The following is a 13,857-nucleotide window of genomic DNA, read 5'->3' as shown; positions in this document are numbered from 1 at the left end:
ATAATTATAATGACAGGAAGCCAAAAACTTCAGCCTCCTCCCCCAGTGTTCCCACGATGCTGAGGATAGAGGATGGGATCCGAGTTTATTCACCTCTTCAGAGACCACTGCTTAGGCTGCCCTGAGAGACGTCCTTGTCTTTGCAACTCCAAGCAAGTTATGGGCAACAGAAGTCCAGCATGTGTGTTGGTTTGTGGGGAAAAGGAAAGGTGGGGACCTACATGCTGTGATTGTAACATCTAGACGCCTTGAGAAAGGTCTCAAAACTTGTCATAAAAGAGTTGGTGGAAAGGCCTGAGAGTCTGACATAAGAGAAGATTGAGGGCATTTAATAAGGGACTCCAAATATTTGAAGGAAAAATTAGGCATATTCTTCAAAGTATCAGCAGGAAAAGCAAGGAAGAAGTTACAAGAAGTTGCACAGGTGTTTTCTTTCTTTTCTTTTAATCAGCAAGAGCTATAAGACAATGGAACAGATTTCCCCTGACGGTGGTGAGTTTCCTGGTTCTAGATGTGTCTGAGCAGAGCCTTATCTAACAGGCATGTTGCTGAGTTGACTCTCATTTCACGGAGGCAAAGACTAGATGTCCTCTTCCAGCCTTGAGATTCCTTAAAGGTGTGATATCCCCTTTGCCCACCCCCATGTGACCCAGGGCTCCATGTCCATCACTGCAGACAGCAGATCTCTCCCTCTTTCCCACATTGCCCTTTGAGGGAACAAACATTAACAATTCTCACCACAGTGTGAATGCTTCAGAAGGTTTTCTCCCGTGACAGTGGCAATGACTCAGGGGAACTTGGCTGGGCTTCAGCTCACTCCTATCTCAGTCAACTCTTACAGATTAGTGGATAGCTTCAGTAAAGCCAGTGTGGTTACTCGGCAGGCTGGCTTTGGGACAAGTTCTCTAGCTCTTACAAAACAGATTTCCGACATCTCTGATGCAATGTTGATTCAGCAGGTCTGGGGTAGAAAGTTGTAAACGTGCTCCCAGGTGATTCTCATAGTCATGTTTGGGAACACTTTCCTAAGCTTTTCCTCAACCAAACCCCTAAAGATCCACTGGGAAGAATTAGTTTGACCTTATTTTATCAAGCTTGAATCAACAGGCACTATGCCCCATAAGGATGACTAAAGTTTTTCAATTCTTTCTACACAATGTTCACCTGAGATTTGAAACTAATGTACATGTTTCACTGGATGGTCATTGTTTGTCTGCACATCCTCCTTCCCTCCTGTCCCAGCCCCTACAATGCTCTAGCTCCGCCAGGGCCAGAACTGTGTCTTCCTTCTCGGGATTTCCTGCATCCAGCACAAAACTAGGTATAAACCAAGTGTTCAGTACTTGAGGAAGGAAGAAGAGAAGATGGGAAGGCAGGATATGCTTGTCCAAAGGATCATATCAATTTCAACAAAGATTGCTTGAATCCTGTGCAAAAAAATGCAAGGGACAGAGTGGGTTGGGAGTGGTTCTGTACTTGTGCATGTGAAATGGGGACTGAGTGTTACTAGTTTGTTTCTATGTCTCACCAAAGTCATAAGGCCTCCCGGTGCTAAGAGTGCAATTCACCACTCTTGCCTTTCCTCATCCTCTTCAGCATGTTTTTGAGTGTTTATGCTGCTCCTCATAAAGATAGCTGCTGCTATCCTGACTGCAGATTTTTCTAAAGTCATTCACTTGCACTTTTATTTTAGTAAAAACCACGAGTACCTTGAGATGAATACATTATGGAGACAACTGTCATCATGACCACATGTGGTATTATTTACTCATGTCAGTTTGAATGATTAATGTGGAAAAATGGCTGGGGAGCTAATATGATTGAGGGCTGGATAGGACAATGTCTGTGTGATTTCAAACAATGCCCATACTGTGCGTGGTGAGTCGCAGAAACATGAATAGCTGGCACTACTGCCTCCTCTCTCTGCCGACTCCCTTTCTTGGCTGGATTCTCCCCCATACTCCCCACCCCCAGAGACTCCAATTTTCCGTCTGCAGCCAAGGAGGAGAAAGCAGGGACCCTTTAAACTTTACCAGCCTGGGGGTTGTGTGTGGTGTCAGCCATCTGGCTGATGTCATTGGTGACTCCTCAGCCAGCCAGAGGGCAGAGGAGACTCACGAAGCCTTGAAAGAGAATCCTGGATTGTTGGTTGGTCTTTGCTTCCTTTAATGAGTAGACAATATCATAAACCAAATGACGGTTTGTTCTTCAGAGAAGCATCGTTGCAGTGGAAGAGTTTGGTTGAGAACAAGGCGCTACGAATCAATCAGGGAATTGTTCTGTAGGCCTGCCAGGTCTATAAATATCTAGACTCCTGCTGACCAAGTAGTGGATGGATGTACCTCTCCAGGTAATAAGAATTTTCTGTGTTCTTTTTCTTGTGGCAAGCCTGAGAGACCACAGGATGAAACCTTTTCTCAGCCTCCATTGTCATTGCTACCCCTGCAATTGTTAGTTGCCTCCCTTTGGCTGAGATATTGGGGTGGAGAGCTTGCTAGATCCATGCTAAATGCCTTGAATGTGTTGCCTCATTTAAACATCAAAGTTGATGAAAAAACTGAGGATCAGGGGGTTGAAATAACCAGCTTGAGGTCACACTGTGGTGAATGACCCAGTTGAACTGGAATCCAGGGCTGTCTGGCCCTAGAACCTGAGCTGGTCACACATCCGCCTTGTGTGTCATCAGCTTTAATCCCATTCTTTTGGCTTTGTGGTGTGTGTGGGAGGAAGGGCTCGCTGTTAAGAGAGGAAAGTAAAGGGAGTGACAGAGGGCAGCCCCCTTCAGGCTGCCTACTACAGAGTGACCAGCAGGCCCGGGGGTGGGAGGGATGATGGGCAGGCAGGCTAACAAACAAAAGAGACAGTGAAAAGAGACTGTGGCTTTTTCCGTCTGGGTTACAAATCATGGTGCCAGTCTCAGCAATGTTGGTTAGGGAGGGTTCTTTTCTGTGACGTCACTTCAGCTTTGAGACACAAGTTGTCTAGTGCATAAGATACAATGAGAGATTCAGCCAGCATGGAAAACTGTGAATGTCTCCTAGAAATGTTACTGCTTTGATCCTTGTCAAGAAATTCCCTCACCTTTTAAAAGGGACCTCATGCCAATGTGGGGCCCTTGGGGCTCACATTTGGCCATGGCTATGCTGCCCTTGGGGTCCTTGGTTCTGCTACGGTATGCAGATGGCTGTCAGGCTTTTCCCCGCTCCTGTGGAATAACCCTGTGCACAACACTTGAGGACATGAAGACAAATTTTCTGCAGAGTGCTGACACCAACAGCCCCTTGTGTGTGGTCTGTGATACGGTGTCAGACAAGACCTGAAATCAGGTTCAGCAGCTTGTTTTCTCGCAACATGGAAAAGCTCTGTCTTTCACACCAGTAGACACCAAGAAACAAAAAACAAGACTATGATTCTGCCTGAGAAATTTGTAAAAATGTTCAAGCAGGGGTGTAAAAGAAAACCAGAATGGAGTGACAATGTGGGATCTAAACATTTGACCTGTGACACTAACTTTTATTTTTTTCATTCCTATTATTTTAGAGTTGCTCATTTTTGAAATTCCTGTCTCCTTCCTGTTCTGATTTTTGATCCAGCATTAGTCATTTTGACCCAGAATAATCTCACACTATATTGCATCAGCATTTTCCTATCTTTATTCTACTTCGGAGATAGGGCAGGAATCCATATATACCTTATAAAAAGAAAACTGATTTTGTATTTATTTCATTTCACTAAAATGTTCTGGCTAGAACTGCCTGATTTGACCTCCATTCTTTTTGATGTCACCTGACTTGAAGACAGCCCCAGGGACAGGCACCAGATAGTGAGGGATGGAGGCATAAATGGTCACTGGAAATCCACAGTACTGGTCAGAGCATTAGTTGAGCCAGTATCCCAGGTTCTTTACTCTTGATAAAATTTTAGATGAAATTTTAATTAGTAATGTGACCACATCTCTGAACGCCAGTGATCTATCTGGATTGGATACTAGAGCTTCTCTCAAACTATGCTACAACATCTTCTACCCATGATTTGAATGTGGTGTTTTTCAAAAAACATTGTTTCAGGAGAATATCCTAGGGTGCTAATAAAAATGCAGATTCCTGGTCCCCACTCTAAACCTACTCAATATGACCCTCTGCAGATGGGCCCAGGGATATGTATATATATTTTAAAAGCCCTGAAAGTGATTTTTGGGCATACTGAAGTGAAAAAACTACTGGTTTAGACTTAAGGTGACTTAAGCAACACTTTTGTAGTTCTGCATAGTCAACATTAGTGATTAGGAAAGGTTCAGATGTCCTGAGAACTGGCATTCATCTACTCATTCATTTTGCAAGTCTTTATTGAATACCTTCCGATATTCAGTCTTGAAAGGAGAAGACAAGTGTGTGTCTAGGATAGTGGTTCTCAAACTTGTGTGTATGTCAACATCATGGGGAGCTTTATAAGAATAGTCTCTCTCTAAAACAAACAAATACAACTCCCTCACACACACACACACACACACACACACACACACACACACACACACACAGCCCACACACACACTGTGCCTTTGTAGGTCTAGGATGAGACCACTACATATTTGAGATGGTGATTCTGATATGCAGTCAGCATTAAGGAAACATTTTATTAGAGAAACTCTCTGTGCACCAAAATACCAAGTGAACAGACTTTTATAGGGAAAGACTTTCCTACAATTGTGGGAAAAACATGTGGCACATGACTTCATCTTGAGCAAAATCAATTATAGCTTCCTTGCAGATAATATTGGTCTTACACAAAACTAAGTCATGACAGTGATAGAGAGAAGGTGGGTGAATCATTTCAAGAGGGGCCACCAGGAGCCCCAAAGGGCCTATTGAGGCATGTTTGAAAGACAATGGGAGTATCTATTTAGTTAGATGCAAGAGATACAAATTGTCATGTTTTGGTTAGTGTAAAAATACTACCATCCTCGTGATTTAATAATATTCATTGTACTTCTGCCACTATTAGTACTGTCTATGTTCACAAAATGGAAATAATTGCAACAAATATAATATAATGGTAGCAAATTTTAATCAAACTTTCAAGTAGAAGTATTGGTTTAGTGAAATGTAAGTTTCAAGCTTTTTGTCTAGAAACTTTGGAACACATAGGGGGAAAAATCACCCAGTCTTACCATTCAGAAATGATTATAATTAGCATTTTCATAGATAACCATTTTTCTCCATTGATATTACACTGTGATCATTTTCATTTTATTAAACATGATGCCTGAAAATTACTTTCAAATGGTTCAGCAGAGAAAGATAGAAAGAATGCGATAAAGCAGCTTTGTAAGATTTTAACAATTAATAAGACTAGGTGAAAAGTATACATTATATTATTTCAGCTTCTTGGTAGGTTTGAAATTTTCAAAATAAAAAGCTTTCTAAAAATTTTGAAATTTTCAAAAAAATAGGAGAAATCTATTCAGTGCAAGAAGTAGACAAGCCACAGGGTGGATTACTCTAAACATCATGTGGTTAAAGGCTGAAACTAAAGATAATTTTTTTTTTTTTTTTTTTTTTTTTTTTTTTTTTTTTTTTTTTTTGAGACGCTCAGGCTGGAGTGCAGTGGCGCGATCTCGGCTCACTGCAAGCTCCGCCTCCCGGGTTCACGCCATTCTCCCGCCTCAGCCTCCGAGTAGCTGGGACTACAGGCGCCCGCCACCTCGCCCGGCTAGTTTTTTGTATTTTTTAGTAGAGACGGGGTTTCACCCTGTTAGCCAGGATGGTCTCGATCTCCTGACCTCGTGATCCACCCACCTCGGCCTCCCAAAGTGCTGGGATTACAGGCTTGAGCCACCTGCGCCCGGCCAGATAATTTTTAAATAGTTAGAAAACTAGCAAGTCAAAAAAGTATAATCTATTATGATTTAGTGGGGAAATTTAACTGTAGGGAATATGATTCTACATTTTTATCAGTATTCATACAATAGCCCCAGTGAGCCTTCTTATTTTTATCTATCATCTTACTGACATTGTCAATGAACTGAGAGTCATGGTTTCAAATGTACACCATTAAATAATGATGCCCAGCTGAGATCAAAACAACAAAGGCCAAAAGACTTTTAAATAAAAGAGTCATCTGGTTGCAAACTAAATAAAGCCAGTGGAGTGCATGCAAACATTCTCTCTCTCTCTCTCTCTCTCTCTCTCTCTCTGTCTCTCCATAAACATGATTTTTTCCCCCAATGGGCACACTTTAATTCTTCTGTGGAATAATATAAAATGTAAATAGATAACCCATATTTTTTTTTTTTTTTTTCTCTTTTTTTTTTTTTTTTTTTTTTTTTTTTATTATACTTTAAGTTCTAGGGTACATGTGCATAACGTGCAGGTTTGTTACATATGTAAACTTATGCCATGTTGGTGTGCTGCACCCATCAACTCGTCAGCACCCATCAATTCATCATTTATATCATGTATAACTCCCCAATGCAATCCCTCCCTCCTCCCCCCTCCCCCCTCCCCATGATAGACCCCAGTGTGTGATGTTCCCCTTCCCGAGTCCAAGTGATCTCATTGTTCAGTTCCCACCTATGAGTGAGAACATGCGGTGTTTGGTTTTCTCTTCTTGTGATAGTTTGCTAAGAATGATGGTTTCCAGCTGCATCCATGTCCCTACAAAGGACGCAAACTCATCCTTTTTTATGGCTGCATAGTATTCCATGGTGTATATGTGCCACATTTTCTTAATCCAGTCTGTCACAGATGGACATTTGGGTTGATTCCAAGTCTTTGCTATTGTGAATAGTGCCGCAATAAACATACGTGTACATGTGTCTTTGTAGTAGACTAATTTATAATCCTTTGGGTATATACCCAGTAGTGGGATGGCTGGGTCATATGGTACATCTAGTTCTAGATCCTTGAGGAATTGCCATACTGTTTTCCATAATGGTTGAACTAGTTTACAATCCCACCAACAGTGTAAAAGTGTTCCTATTTCTCCACATCCTCTCCAACACCTGTTGTTTCCTGACTTCTTAATGATTGCCATTCTAACTGGTGTGAGATGGTATCTCATTGTGGTTTTGATTTGCATTTCTCTGATGGCCAGTGATGATGAGCATTTTTTCATGTGTCTGTTGGCTGTATGAATATCTTCTTTTGAGAAATGTCTGTTCATATCCTTTCCCCACTTTTTGATGGGGTTGTTTGTTTTTTTCTCGTATATTTGTTTGAGTTCTTTGTAGATTCTGGATATTAGCCCTTTGTCAGATGAGTAGGTTGCAAAAATTTTCTCCCATTCTGTAGGTTGCCTGTTCACTCTGATGGTAGTTTCTTTTGCTGTGCAAAAGCTCTTTAGTTTAATTAGATCCCATTTGTCAATTTTGGCTTTTGCTGCCGTTGCTTTTGGTGTTTTAGACATGAAGTCCTTGCCCATGCCTATGTCCTGAATGGTACTACCTAGATTTTCTTCTAGGGTTTTGATGGTATTAGGTCTAACATTTAAGTCTCTAATCCATCTTGAATTAATCTTCGTATAAGGGGTAAGGAAAGGATCCAGTTTCAGCTTTCTACTTATGGCTAGCCAATTTTCCCAGCACCATTTATTAAATAGGGAATCCTTTCCCCATTTCTTGTTTCTCTCAGGTTTGTCAAAGATCAGATGGCTGTAGATGTGCGGTATTATTTCTGAGGACTCTGTTCTGTTCCATTGGTCTATATCTCTGTTTTGGTACCAGTACCATGCTGTTTTGGTTACTGTAGCCTTGTAGTATAGTTTGAAGTCAGGTAGCGTGACGCCTCCAGCTTTGTCCTTTTGACTTAGGATTGTCTTGGCAATGCGGGCTCTTTTTTGGTTCCATATGAACTTTAAAGCAGTTTTTTCCAATTCTGTGAAGAAAGTCATTGGTAGCTTGATGGGGATGGCATTGAATCTATAAATAACCTTGGGGAGTATGGCCATTTTCACGATATTGATTCTTCCTATCCATGAGCATGGTATGTTCTTCCATTTGTTTGTGTCCTCTTTGATTTCACTGAGCAGTGGTTTGTAGTTCTCCTTGAAGAGGTCCTTTACATCCCTTGTAAGCTGGATTCCTAGGTATTTTATTCTCTTTGAGGCAATTGTGAATGGAAGTTCATTCCTGATTTGGCTCTCTGCTTGTCTGTTGCTGGTGTATAAGAATGCTTGTGATTTTTGCACATTAATTTTGTATCCTGAGACTTTGCTGAAGTTGCTTATCAGCTTAAGGAGATTTTGGGCTGAGACGATGGGGTTTTCTAAATATACAATCATGTCATCTGCAAACAGGGACAATTTTACTTCTTCTTTTCCTAACTGGATACCCTTGATTTCTTTCTCTTGCCTGATTGCCCTAGCCAGAACTTCCAACACTATGTTGAATAGGAGTGGTGAGAGAGGGCATCCCTGTCTTGTGCCAGTTTTCAAAGGGAATTTTTCCAGTTTTTGCCCATTCAGTATGATATTAGCTGTGGGTTTGTCATAAATAGCTCTTATTATTTTGAGGTACGTTCCATCAATACCGAATTTATTGAGCGTTTTTAGCATGAAGGGCTGTTGAATTTTGTCAAAAGCCTTTTCTGCATCTATTGAGACAATCATGTGGTTCTTGTCTTTGGTTCTGTTTATATGCTGGATTACGTTTATTGATTTGCGAATGTTGAACCAGCCTTGCATCCCAGGGATGAAGCCCACTTGATCATGGTGGATAAGCTTTTTGATGTGCTGCTGAATCCGGTTTGCCAGTATTTTATTGAGGATTTTTGCATCAATGTTCATCAGGGATATTGGTCTAAAATTCTCTTTTTTTGTTGTGTCTCTGCCAGGCTTTGGTATGAGGATGATGTTGGCCTCATAAAATGAGTTAGGGAGGATTCCCTCTTTTTCTATTGATTGGAATAGTTTCAGAAGGAATGGTACCAGCTCCTCCTTGTACCTCTGGTAGAATTCAGCTGTGAATCCATCTGGTCCTGGACTTTTTTTGGTGGGTAGGCTATTAATTGTTGCCTCAATTTCAGAGCCTGCTATTGGTCTATTCAGGGATTCAACTTCTTCCTGGTTTAGCCTTGGGAGAGTGTAAGTGTCCAGGAAATTATCCATTTCTTCTAGATTTTCTAGTTGATTTGCGTAGAGGCGTTTATAGTATTCTCTGATGGTAGTTTGTATTTCTGTGGGGTCAGTGGTGATATCCCCTTTATCATTTTTTATTGCATCTATTTGATTCCTCTCTCTTTTTTCTTTATTAGCCTTGCTAGCGGTCTGTCAATTTTGTTGATCTTTTCAAAAAACCAACTCCTGGATTCATTGATTTTTTGGAGGGTTTTTTGTGTCTCTATCTCCTTCAGTTCTGCTCTGATCTTAGTTATTTCTTGCCTTCTGCTAGCTTTTGAATGTGATTGCTCTTGCCTCTCTAGTTCTTTTAATTGTGATGTTAGAGTGTCAATTTTAGATCTTTCCTGCTTTCTCTTGTGGGCATTTAGTGCTATAAATTTCCCTCTACACACTGCTTTAAATGTGTCCCAGAGATTCTGGTATGTTGTATCTTTGTTCTCATTGGTTTCAAAGAACATCTTTATTTCCTGCTTTCATTTCGTTATGTACCCAGTAGTCATTCAGGAGCAGGTTGTTCAGTTTCCATGTAGTTGAGCGGTTTTGATTGAGTTTCTTAGTCCTGAGTTCTAGTTTGATTGCACTGTGGTCTGAGAGACAGTTTGTTATAATTTCTGTTCTTTTACATTTACTGAGGAGTACTTTACTTCCAATTATGTGGTCAATTTTGGAATAAGTGCGATGTGGTGCTGAGAAGAATGTATATTCTGTTGATTTGGGGTGGAGAGTTCTATAGATGTCTATTAGGTCCGCTTGGTGCAGAGATGAGTTCAATTCCTGGATATCCTTGTTAACTTTCTGTCTCGTTGATCTGTCTAATGTTGACAGCGGAGTGTTGAAGTCTCCCATTATTATTGTATGGGAGTCTAAGTCTCTTTGTAAGTCTCTAAGGACTTGCTTTATGAATCTGGGTGCTCCTGTATTGGGTGCATATATATTTAGGAGAGTTAGCTCTTCCTGTTGAATTGATCCCTTTACCATTATGTAATGGCCTTCTTTGTCTCTTTTGATCTTTGATGGTTTAAAGTCTGTTTTATCAGAGACTAGGATTGCAACCCCTGCTTTTTTTTGTTCTCCATTTGCTTGGTAGATCTTCCTCCATCCCTTTATTTTGAGCCTATGTATGTCTCTGCATGTGAGATGGGTCTCCTGAATACAGCAGACTGATGGGTCTTGACTCTTTATCCAGTTTGCCAGTCTGTGTCTTTTAATTGGAGCATTTAGTCCATTAACATTTAAGGTTAATATTGTTATGTGTGAACTTGATCCTGCCATTATGATATTAACTGGTTATTTTGCTCGTTAGTTGATGCAGTTTCTTCCTAGCCTCGATGGTCTTTACATTTTGCCAAGTTTTTGCGATGGCTGGTACCGGTTGTTCCTTTCCATGTTTAGGGCTTCCTTCAGGGTCTCTTGTAAGGCAGGCCTGGTGGTGACAAAATCTCTAAGCATTTGCTTATCTGTAAAGGATTTTATTTCTCCTTCACTTATGAAACTTAGTTTGGCTGGATATGAAATTCTGGGTTTAAAATTCTTTTCTTTAAGAACGTTGAATATTGGCCCCCACTCTCTTCTGGCTTGTAGAGTTTCTGCCGAGAGATCTGCTGTTAGTCTGATGGGCTTCCCTTTGTGGGTGACCCGACCTTTCTCTCTGGCTGCCCTTAAGATTTTTTCCTTCATTTCAACTTTGGTGAATCTGGCAATTATGTGTCTTGGAGTTGCTCTTCTGGAGGAGTATCTTTGTGGCGTTCTCTGTATTTCCTGAATTTGAATGTTGGCCTGCCCTACTAGGTTGGGGAAGTTCTCCTGGATGATATCCTGAAGAGTGTTTTCCAACTTGGTTCCATTTTCCCCCTCACTTTCAGGCACCCCAATCAGACGTAGATTTGGTCTTTTTACGTAATCCCATACTTCTTGCAGGCTTTGCTCATTTCTTTTTCTTCTTTTTTCTTTTGGTTTCTCTTCTCGCTTCATTTCATTCATTTGATCTTCAATCGCTGATACTCTTTCTTCCAGTTGATCGAGTCGGTTACTGAAGCTTGTGCATTTGTCACGTATTTCTCGTGTCATGGTTTTCATCTCTGTCATTTCGTTTATGATCTTCTCTGCATTAATGAGTCTAGCTGTCAATTCTTCCACTCTTTTTTCAAGATTTTTAGTTTCTTTGCGCTGGGTACGTAATTCCTCCTTTAGCTCTGATAAGTTTGATGGACTGAAGCCTTCTTCTCTCCTCTCGTCCAAGTCATTCTCTGACCAGCTTTGATCCGTTGCTGGTGATGGGCTGCGCTCCTTTGCAGGGGGAGATGCGCTCTTATTTTTTGAATTTCCAGCTTTTCTGCCCTGCTTCTTCCCCATCTTTGTGGTTTTATCTGTCTCTGGTCTTTGATGGTGGTGACGAACTGATGGGGTTTTGGTATAGGTGTCCTTCCTGTTTGATAGTTTTCCTTCTGACAGTCAGAAGGACTCTCTGTTGGTCTGTTGGAGATTGCTTAAGGTCCACTCCAGACCCTGTTTGCCTGGGTATCAGCAGCAGAGGTTGCCGAAGATAGAATATTGCTGAACAGCGAGTGTACCTGTCTGATTCTTCCTTTGGAAGTGTCCTCTCAGGGGTGTACTCCACCCTGTGAGGTGTGGGGTGTCAGACTGCCCCTAGTGGGGGATTTCTCCCAGCTAGGCTACTCAGGGGTCAGGGACACACCTGAGCAGGCAGTCTGTCCGTTCTCAGATCTCAACCTCCGCGTTGGGAGATCCGCGGCTCTCCCCAAAGCTGTCAGACAGAGTCGTTCGCGTCTGCACCGGCTCCCGCTACTTCCCCTGTTGGTCTTCAGCTGTGCGCTGTCCCCAGAGGTGGAGACTACAGAGACAGGCAGGCTTCCTTGAGCTGCTGTGAGCTCCACCCAGTTCGAGCTTCCCAGCGGCTTTGTTTACCTACTTAAGCCTCAGCAATGGCGGGCGCCCCTCCCCCAGCCTCGCTGCTGCCTTGCGGATAGATCGCGGCAGACTGCTGTGTTAGCAGTGAGGGAGGCTTCGTGGGCGTGGGACCCTCCCGGCCAGGTGTGGGATATATTCTCCTGGAATGCCTGTATGCTTACAGCACAGTATTGGGGTGGGAGTTACCTGATTTTCCAGGTGTTGTGTGTCTCAGTTCCCCTGGCTAGGAAAACGGATCCCCTTCCCCCTTGCGCTTCCAGGTGAGGCGATGCCTCGCCCTGCTTCAGCTCTCGCTGGTCAGGCTGCAGCAGCTGACCAGCACCGATTGTCCGGCACTCCCTAGTGAGATGACCCCAGTACCTCAGTTGAAAATGCAGAAATCACCGGTCTTCTGTGTCGCTCGCGCTGGGAGTTGGAGACTGGAGTTGTTCCTATTCGGCCATCTTTGATAACCCATATTATAATTAATTATCCCACTATTGGTCAAGTTGATTGAGTTCAATTTTTAGGTTCATAAATAATACCATAATCTTTTTCTAATTTCAATATTCCTTAGGACAGACATCTAGAAATGAATACTCCACGTGGTATTGAAAGTTGGCTTAGCTCTGCCTTCCCCACTGTCAATGACAAACAGAAAGGGTGAGTCAATGTCACTAGAAAAGCATGAATGCATCTTTTGGCCAGACTCTGACCCCACACCATGGGGGTAGTTAGTTTGGGTTGAAGTAAGCTGCTATAACAAAGAGATCCTAGGATACAGTGGCTTAATTAAGTTGGAAACTTTTTTCTCTCTCACTTTACCACTCAGATGTGAATGCTTCAGAGCTGATGGGGAGGCACTACTGACATTCTCAACAAATGGCTTCCATTTCTGGGTCCAAAGTGGCAATGCTTGTTCTTGCTGTTTTACAGACACTGGGAAGGGGTAAATGATCTGGGGAATGTATGTCCAGTTGTTTGAAGGGCAAGATCATTGTAGGTCACATCTCATTGGTCAGAATCTAGTCATTGGTTTTACCTACCTACAGAGCTGATAGAAAATGAAGTAGTTACCAGGACAGCCATGGGCTCAGCTAAAACTGGGACAAGAGATCTGGGAGCACAGTGAATGGATCTGCCTCAGCTTCTAGCTGAGTTCTTGGAACCCAGAGGGTGAGCAACTGAGACACTGTGTAATTGCTCTTTTTTTCCTATGATTTCTGTCTCCCTCAACATTGAGCCTCTGAGATCTAAGCATTGGAAACATTACAGTCAGATAGTGGAAAGTTTGCTAATCTGACAAGGAATCAAGGTTCATTAAACTCTTCCATGTGCATGTTTATAGGGTATGGCCAAACCGGAGTTAGATAAGTGCAGATGTCGCTAGCTACAGGTTCATTTGAACTCCACAGTTCAATTCCCACCCCCCACCTCACTTCCCCTCTCCCTCTCTCTTTCTCATCCTCTACGTTTCCTTTGTGCTTTTGGAACTCTCCTTTTTGTTACAGATAGGTACACAAATACAAAATTCAGGGGTTCAGTGGAAACAAACAAGCTTTAAAGTAGAATTTACAATGAGATGCCTAATGAACAATGGTCTATTCGCACAGCTGAAAGCTCTACTCACAAATCTCTTTCCCTTTTAGATTTGTGAGGAACAAGGGATTGTATTCTCTGCATGGGATTTTGCTTCTGGGCTAGGGTTGACTGCAAGTTTATTGGACTGAGCACTATGTTTTGTTTTGTTTTTACCGTAAGGGACTTCTGCAAAGAGCCCCAGTTCTCATCATGTGCTGCGAGAAAAATGGAGATGGTTTGCAGAACAGTTCTTTC

Source organism: Rhinopithecus roxellana, chromosome 18, assembly GCF_007565055.1.
Source record: "Rhinopithecus roxellana isolate Shanxi Qingling chromosome 18, ASM756505v1, whole genome shotgun sequence".
Lineage (NCBI taxonomy): Eukaryota > Metazoa > Chordata > Mammalia > Primates > Cercopithecidae > Rhinopithecus > Rhinopithecus roxellana.
Note: the sequence above shows the minus strand (reverse complement) of the source record.